At 33.5% G+C, this 7,136-nt stretch overlaps 1 long non-coding RNA gene across 2 annotated transcripts; it reads left to right on the forward strand.

Moving 5' to 3' along the window:
* The first annotated feature begins 3,680 nt into the window (after window positions 1-3,680).
* LOC110864541 lies at window positions 3,681-6,577 on the forward strand. Of its 2 annotated transcripts, XR_004868750.1 has the most exons (5): window positions 3,681-3,947; window positions 4,461-4,636; window positions 5,195-5,300; window positions 5,385-5,458; window positions 6,321-6,577. It is a non-coding gene; the product is annotated as an uncharacterized LOC110864541 (long non-coding RNA). The 2 variants fall into 2 exon arrangements; XR_002549879.2 differs by lacking the exons at window positions 5,195-5,300; window positions 5,385-5,458 and having other exon boundaries at window positions 3,687-3,947.
* The last annotated feature ends 559 nt before the right edge of the window (window positions 6,578-7,136 follow it).

Below are 7,136 nucleotides of genomic sequence, written 5' to 3' on the forward strand. Positions count from 1 at the left end.
CTTTGTTAGAGATATGGTGTTTTCTCGGATGTTACGGATTTGTTATGTGTCTACTGTTTCACAGATTGCAGATATTTTGACTAAGGGACTTTCAGCAGATCGTTTTAGTTATCTTCGGTCCAAGCTTCACGTGGATCCCCCCGTTTAGCTTGAGGGGGCATATTAGATATATATATATATATATATGAGTTTGTATGTATTAGTTTGAGTCAGTTGAGTTGGTTAGAGTTAGTTGAGTCGGTTAGCCTCTATATATATAGAGGAGCTTGTTGTATTGTAACTAACCTTTCATTTCTGTAATAATTGAAGTCTGATCCATCTCTTTCATTTATAATCACGCCAACACCCAAGTTTCAAAAATCACGCCATCGGGGCGGTCTGCTGGCGTGTTCTGGCGTGAAGTGAAGATCACACCACTTCACAACACCACAAATGAATATACATAGAGGTTTAAATCTGAAACTAACCGAAACCCACCAAGAGGTCTCTAAACCAATGTTATTATTAGTGAATTTCCCTCAAGTAAGTGGGGAGGTCTTGGGTTCAAGTCACACAGACAACAGGAATAAAAGAAATTTGCCGTTCAATTTTTTTTAAACTTTATTCATATAATAAATAAATGAGTTGGGTAACTAGAAGACTAATGATAGCACACATGGATTAGTCTTCCATTATTTCGGTTTGACTAATGTATGATTTCGGCGTGGTAGCTATATGCATCTTGGAACCAAGTGAATTGAATCACATGATCTCATACTTGTCCATGAACATTCATCAAATGTTCTACATGCTTAGACGTCCAAAAACTTAGTATAGTATGATTATAGCGAAAATATGAATGGGTTTAGAATTACTAAACACTTCCTAAATTAAAACATATTCAAGTATATACGGTTGAAAACAAACTTACAACGGGGGTGCAGGATATTTTCTAGCAAATGGTCCAAAAATATCCGTAAATTAGAAAGATAACTAGAGACGACTTGTAAGTCATCCAGTTGAGAAGGTAGTAAACAAATTTCATTATTTTAATGGTGCTCATTAATGATGATATATGCTACATTCTTTGTAATGTAAGCAAGATATTGACATAATAGATCGATATACACAGACGCTTCTAGTGCCATAAAAATATGACTTTCTCAATCGTCTTTTTAATACTCTAAGTTGGTTGTTGAAAATAAGTTTAATTCATACATTAAACATATTAATATACTGGGCTTATTGTTAATAGATCGTTATACAGTGTTGGGCTAAAGTTAGGGCCTGGTTGTTAGGGTTGTTATGTGGGTTATTATGTTTCATGGTTGTTAAGTGTGTAGAAGTTAAAGTTGAGGGGTCTTGTTGTATACATGAGAAGCTATAAGGTCTCCGGTGAAGATTTGCAGGGACTAAAGTGTAATTCGTTTTGATGTTGGTATATAAAAAAGAGAGAGAGTGAGATGATCAGTTTAGATCATATATTTTCTAGGGTTTTTTTGTTCTCTTTGTATTTGTTCATCTTCTCTGTTGATCTCGTTGTGCAGAGATCCCAGTTGTTTGAGAGATCTTGTGATCTCAGTGATGGTATTGTTGTATCATTGATTGATCGTTCAACAGATTTTACTAATATGTTGAAAACGATCATTGTATTTCATAGATCTCATAATTTTGAGATCTAGGGTTTAGCTGTATGTTTTCTAGGTTGGTTAACAAGTAAAATTTTTGTCACTTGTTTTGTCGCTATTTCTGGTGTTCATTGTGTTTGTATTAGATTCATACTTTTGTACATGGTATCAAAGCAAGAAATAGGCTCTGGTATCTAGATCTGTGTATTCCGCTGTGTGTTTTTTTACTCTAGATCTGATTATTTGTTGATTGTTCTTATGCTTAGATCTGATTTTCTATTGCCTGATGATCTTGAGAAGTGTGACGGAGTAGATCTGGTATGATCGAAACCCTAGCTAGGGTTTGGTGTTTGTGGAAGGGCTCTCATCGCTTCTAGAGTTTTAACCTGTGTTGGTCTCTGAACCCTAGAAGGTTCAGGGCAAACTGACAAGGTGTTGTTGACCTCTGATCTACTTTGTAACCCTAGAAGGTTACAGATTAGATCTGCTTGGAGGGAGTTAAAAGCTTTTGTGAGACTTTCCTACTCTTTATATTTTTCATTGCTCATTATTCATTGCATTGTTGTGGTCTAGGCAATGCTGTTACCGGGTTAGTCGGACCGACACTTGATCGAGTCTTCTAAGTTTTTTGTTGCATTATTTGTGTTTGATTCATTGTTGTGTTGATTGAGGATAGTTGTTGGTTGGTTTGATTGCAACTGTGTATATGCTTGTCCAGGCACCTATAGAGTGATGAACCTGGAATCTGGTCCCTGACACAATATTGCATTAGGGTTTGATTCTTGTGGTCAAGTTTTTTTGATTTTTGTAAGTTTGTCGTTCTTGTTTGATTATTGATTGTGTTGTTATTTCGTTTATTTGGGTAATATGGGTGATACTAGTAGTACTTCACATACCTTGATTAGTAAACTAGATATTGGTGACCCATTATATTTACATCTTAGTGACTCAAGTGCATTAACCATTGTGAGTATTAAACTAAAAGACACTGAGAATTATGTTGTTTGGTCTAGTGCTATGAAACTTGCATTAGAGGCAAAGAATAAGTATGGGTTCATAGATGGTAAGTGTGAGAAGTCAAAGGACGATGAGGTGTTGGCTAATCAGTAGGATAGGTGTAACTCGGTTGTGCTAACATGGTTGTTCAATTCTATTTCTTCTATTTCTGAAGAGTTGTTTCTTGGTCAAGTTTTTTTCCAAACTTGCTTCTGAGGTTTGGACTGATTTAAAAGAGTCTTTCTGGAAGGTAGATGGTTCTGTTGTATATGATTTGTATAAAAAGATTAACTGTATTTCACAAAATGCACTACTAGAAAATGAGCTTAATGCAACCTTTTCGATGCAACTTTTATCAATTATGTTGCATTTGACTGTAATGCAACTTCGTTCATTATAAAGGTTGCATTAAAAGATCTAATGCAACCTTCTTCATTAAAGGTTGCAAAACTTTAATGAAATTGCAACCTTTTTATTTAAAAGTTGCAAATCTTACTAAAAATTGCAACCTTTTTCTGAAAAAGTTGCATTATTAAAATTTATATGCAACTGTTATTGCGTAATTCAATGAAAATGAGAAAAAATCTTAAAAATATTTGATTTGTAAATAGTAAAAAACATATATTATTGTTTTGACATATTTGATATACACTTTTTTTTTGATATAAAATAAGTGATTTGATTAATTTAAAAATACCTGAAATTGAAAACAAAAGATGGCATATGCTGATACTAAAAAAATACATATATATCTCTCTCAAGACCTAACATGACTTACTAAGACCTAACATGACATATATATATCTCATTGGAAGTCAATATAGTTCATTAAGACATGCATGAGTGTATATATCTCTCAAGACCTAACATGACTTACTAAGAATCATTTTATAGTTTTATTTTGTGTGTGTATATATATATATATTCATATTTTATACAACTCTTACATACAATATCCTATTGGTTTTATATAATATATTATTTGATTTCTTATATGAGTCTGATTAAAAATAAATAAAAAAAACTTATGACATTTGTTATTTTTATCTATTTAAAATTAAAAAATGCTTTATTTTTCATTCCCCAAATTCAGTTTCCCCACTAAACATAATCTCCTCATATTTCCCTCTCAGTTTTAATTTTTCATTTTCATCTTCCCACCAAAATCTCACAGCCTCCTAAAATGCCCTAATTAAGAATATTTCCTCACGATCCATCTCTTCTTCTCTCTGTGATTTCTTCTTTTTCTCTATCTTTGGCTTATTACTTCTTGATCACCATTTTGTATCGTAACACATTGTTACAAGGGCTTTAAACCAGGACTAACATGTCTTTGTTACTAAGGTACTAGCCGAACTGTATAAGATTATTAGTGTAATTATCTTTTTTATTTCATTATGGTGGTGATCCATATATGTAACTTCATGATTTAGGGCCAAGATTTTATGTTGTGCCGTTTAAAACTAAAGGTTTAAAGATGCACACCAACTGTTTGATGTAATGCTTCAACAAAGTTTTGCAGATTACTGGCCTCTTTCGTGTGATATGGTATTCCATATTTTGGACCTATTAATTACCTCATACAATCAAATTAGTTCATTTATAGCGGTCCTATAGATTCTTTTAGATGGTATGGAATGAGGAAGTGATAGTTTCATTTTTGCATATTAAAAAACTTAGATTTGTTTTGGTATCTTGCCTTTTGTTCTTGTAAGGTATTAGGGATTATAAATTCCACTAGTTGTTTGTAAAAGTCCATTATTTATGAAAACATAATTGTAATCTAGTTTGCTTCTTTGATTCAAAGATAAATATGCATTTTTAGAGTTTATATACACTAAGTATTCGTATCTGCAGGACTTACCCAGTATGTTGGGAGGGTTGATAGGCGGTGAAAGAAGAGTGGGTGCTGGTGGTGATCGTACAATTCACGATTGAGAATTTGATTCAGTATGACGCAATTAGTCCGTCCATTGCAGTGGCTGGCTTACATCCTATTAATTATGCGTGTCTATCTTATCACGAGTAAAAAGGTCATCAGCTCTTAATTTACACTTTTTAATGTTTCAGCATGCTACACTTTGATTTTTATAAGTAAGTTTGATTTTTATATTAATTTCATCAGCATAGTTTCTTAAAAACTCAGGAGAAAGCTACGAAAGTTGTTTAGGCACAGAAGCTTAGGGTTGAACTATGAAGTCTTAAATTAAAACGTGGACCCCTTACATGCTTTTTAAGGTGATTTGTTAACCTTTATATGAAGTTAAAGTTAAATAAAAATGTTTTTTTTAATTTTAAATAACTATCATATATCTATAATTCTATATATAATGAAGATTTCTTTAATTATTGTTGCAGCTAGGAATTTAGTACATTCTTATTAGAGGTGGCAAAATCAGCGGGTCGGGTGGCATGTCTGGGTAGAATGGGTTTGGGTTTTTTGGGTTCGGGCCAGGATGGGTCAATTTAGAAAAAAAAAGCTATTTTGGTTCGGGTAATACGTAACGACTTTTTATTCAAGTTCAGAGGTTCAATCTATCTGTCATTTTTATATGCTTTTAACGTAAATACTCTTGGTTGACAATTTAAAGGTGGTGGAGCAATACAAGTTGGGATAAGAAGTTACCCTTTGCTCGTGCAGATTGGTGGAGTGTTTTATGTGGACATAACTAGTTTCGAAGCATGGACATACTCAAGGTATTGAGCCTAAACCACGACTCAATTTTTGATTTTGGGTAAGGTATATGAAAGCGGTCTGTTGATATTTTTGTTTGTGGTTAGGTCCGGCTCTTGCTTCTAAGGCGTTTCGTCTTCAATTTCGGTCAATTACTCCTGGTGTTATAAATGGAACGCATGTATTTTTTATTCCTATGTGCAAAAAAGTGACTCATCTTTAAATTGTGTTAATCTAGATGTTATAGGTGGCACAATGGGCAGACCTGGTAACGGGTCAAAATGGGTTCCGAGTGGCAAGAGGTGTACAATAAAAGCCGGTTTTAGGGCCAAAACCAAAACCGGTTATGCCAGTTTGGTTTCCCATCCTGAAAACCGGTTAAAAAACCAAACCGATTTTTTTAAAACCGGTTTTTTTCCTGCACAACAATAACATGTTCGGTTAAAAACCGACCGGTTAGAAAAAAACCGATTTGTAGACTTCTCTACGGGTGGCCTGCAAACACTTTTATGTCTATTTTCTTAAAAAGTGTAATAACTAACTAATGCGTTTTTAAAACTAGAAAACAATTTGATAATAATTATTATAAATTGAATATATATTTCTTATATCAGTTAAAAATTGTATAAATAATGGGCTCGTTTAGGCTCCTGTGCAGGTTTAGGCTTCACAAGTCAAGCTTGAGCTCGTTTAAGCTCGGCTCGTTTCAAGCTCTTTTTCGAGTCGATCTTGAGTAGCTCAGCTCATTTACATCTCTATCGACCACCCATTATTCCTCACGATCCTTATAATTTTCTGTTAACTTAATATATTAGTGGACTGGGAAAAACATCATGTCCATGACACTAATATGGTGAGGCGATTCTAATTGCTTTTGAAGAATGCCAAGCTTCATCAGCTCATTATAGAACATAAAAACAAATATTTATGTGTATGATCCTCAACAGGAGTGGCTTTATTTTCACTTGAAAGCTTATCCCTTTTTACTCTTAGCTTGCCTTTTCTTCTCGGTTTTCTTTTTGTTCACTTTTTCTATTTTGCAGATTGAGCCAATCCCAAGCAGAAATCTGCCTCCTAGGTTTGAACCAAATACATCTCGCAGTGTGATTGGCTTACATATGATTTTTTAGTTTGTAATTCTCCTTTTCATATGCATGTTCAAGCATGACGAATGCCTTAGTATGTCCCTGGTAACCAAGTAAGTGTTTTTATAATTTGCTATATCTTACCAATTTGTTTTTCTCGTCCCCCAATACACACAGTATTGTACTGAGGTTTATAGTTGTGATATGCAAAAGTGTTAAATGTAGGATGGCTCTATGTTTTATGTCTACTGGAAATTGTGTATTATTCTGTAGCTAAATGTGTTTTCTTTTTAATTTCTACTTTTGTTTTTGAGAAAATGCTGGTACGTTGGGAACATCCATATACAGATGACGGGACAATTTCTTCAGGGGGGTTTTTGCAAGCTAAAGTTGTGAAAAGCAGTCGTTTGAAACTCATTAAATGAATAAAGAGGATCATGAAAGAAAAAAAGTTGACCTTGAAGCTATACGACAGGATATTATCCAGCGACAAGACTTGGAAGATTTGTGTGGAATGTTATGAAACAACTACAAGTTGAAGATCAAGATGCCTAGAATGTTTTAGTTACTCTTTATTATTGTAATTGACACTTTGGTATTGACTTTTTTTTGTTATTTGAGTTTGTAAAAGTATGTTAAGGTACACTATTTGACTAGCAATGATATTTGTGTTAATATTGTTTTGGCTAAATTGCGATTAAATTCATATTAATTAATAACAATTATAATTATGTTAGAAGTTGCATTTGCGTGTAAAAAAGGTTGCATTTACTG

Source organism: Helianthus annuus, chromosome 1 (assembly GCF_002127325.2).
Source record: "Helianthus annuus cultivar XRQ/B chromosome 1, HanXRQr2.0-SUNRISE, whole genome shotgun sequence".
Lineage (NCBI taxonomy): Eukaryota > Viridiplantae > Streptophyta > Magnoliopsida > Asterales > Asteraceae > Helianthus > Helianthus annuus.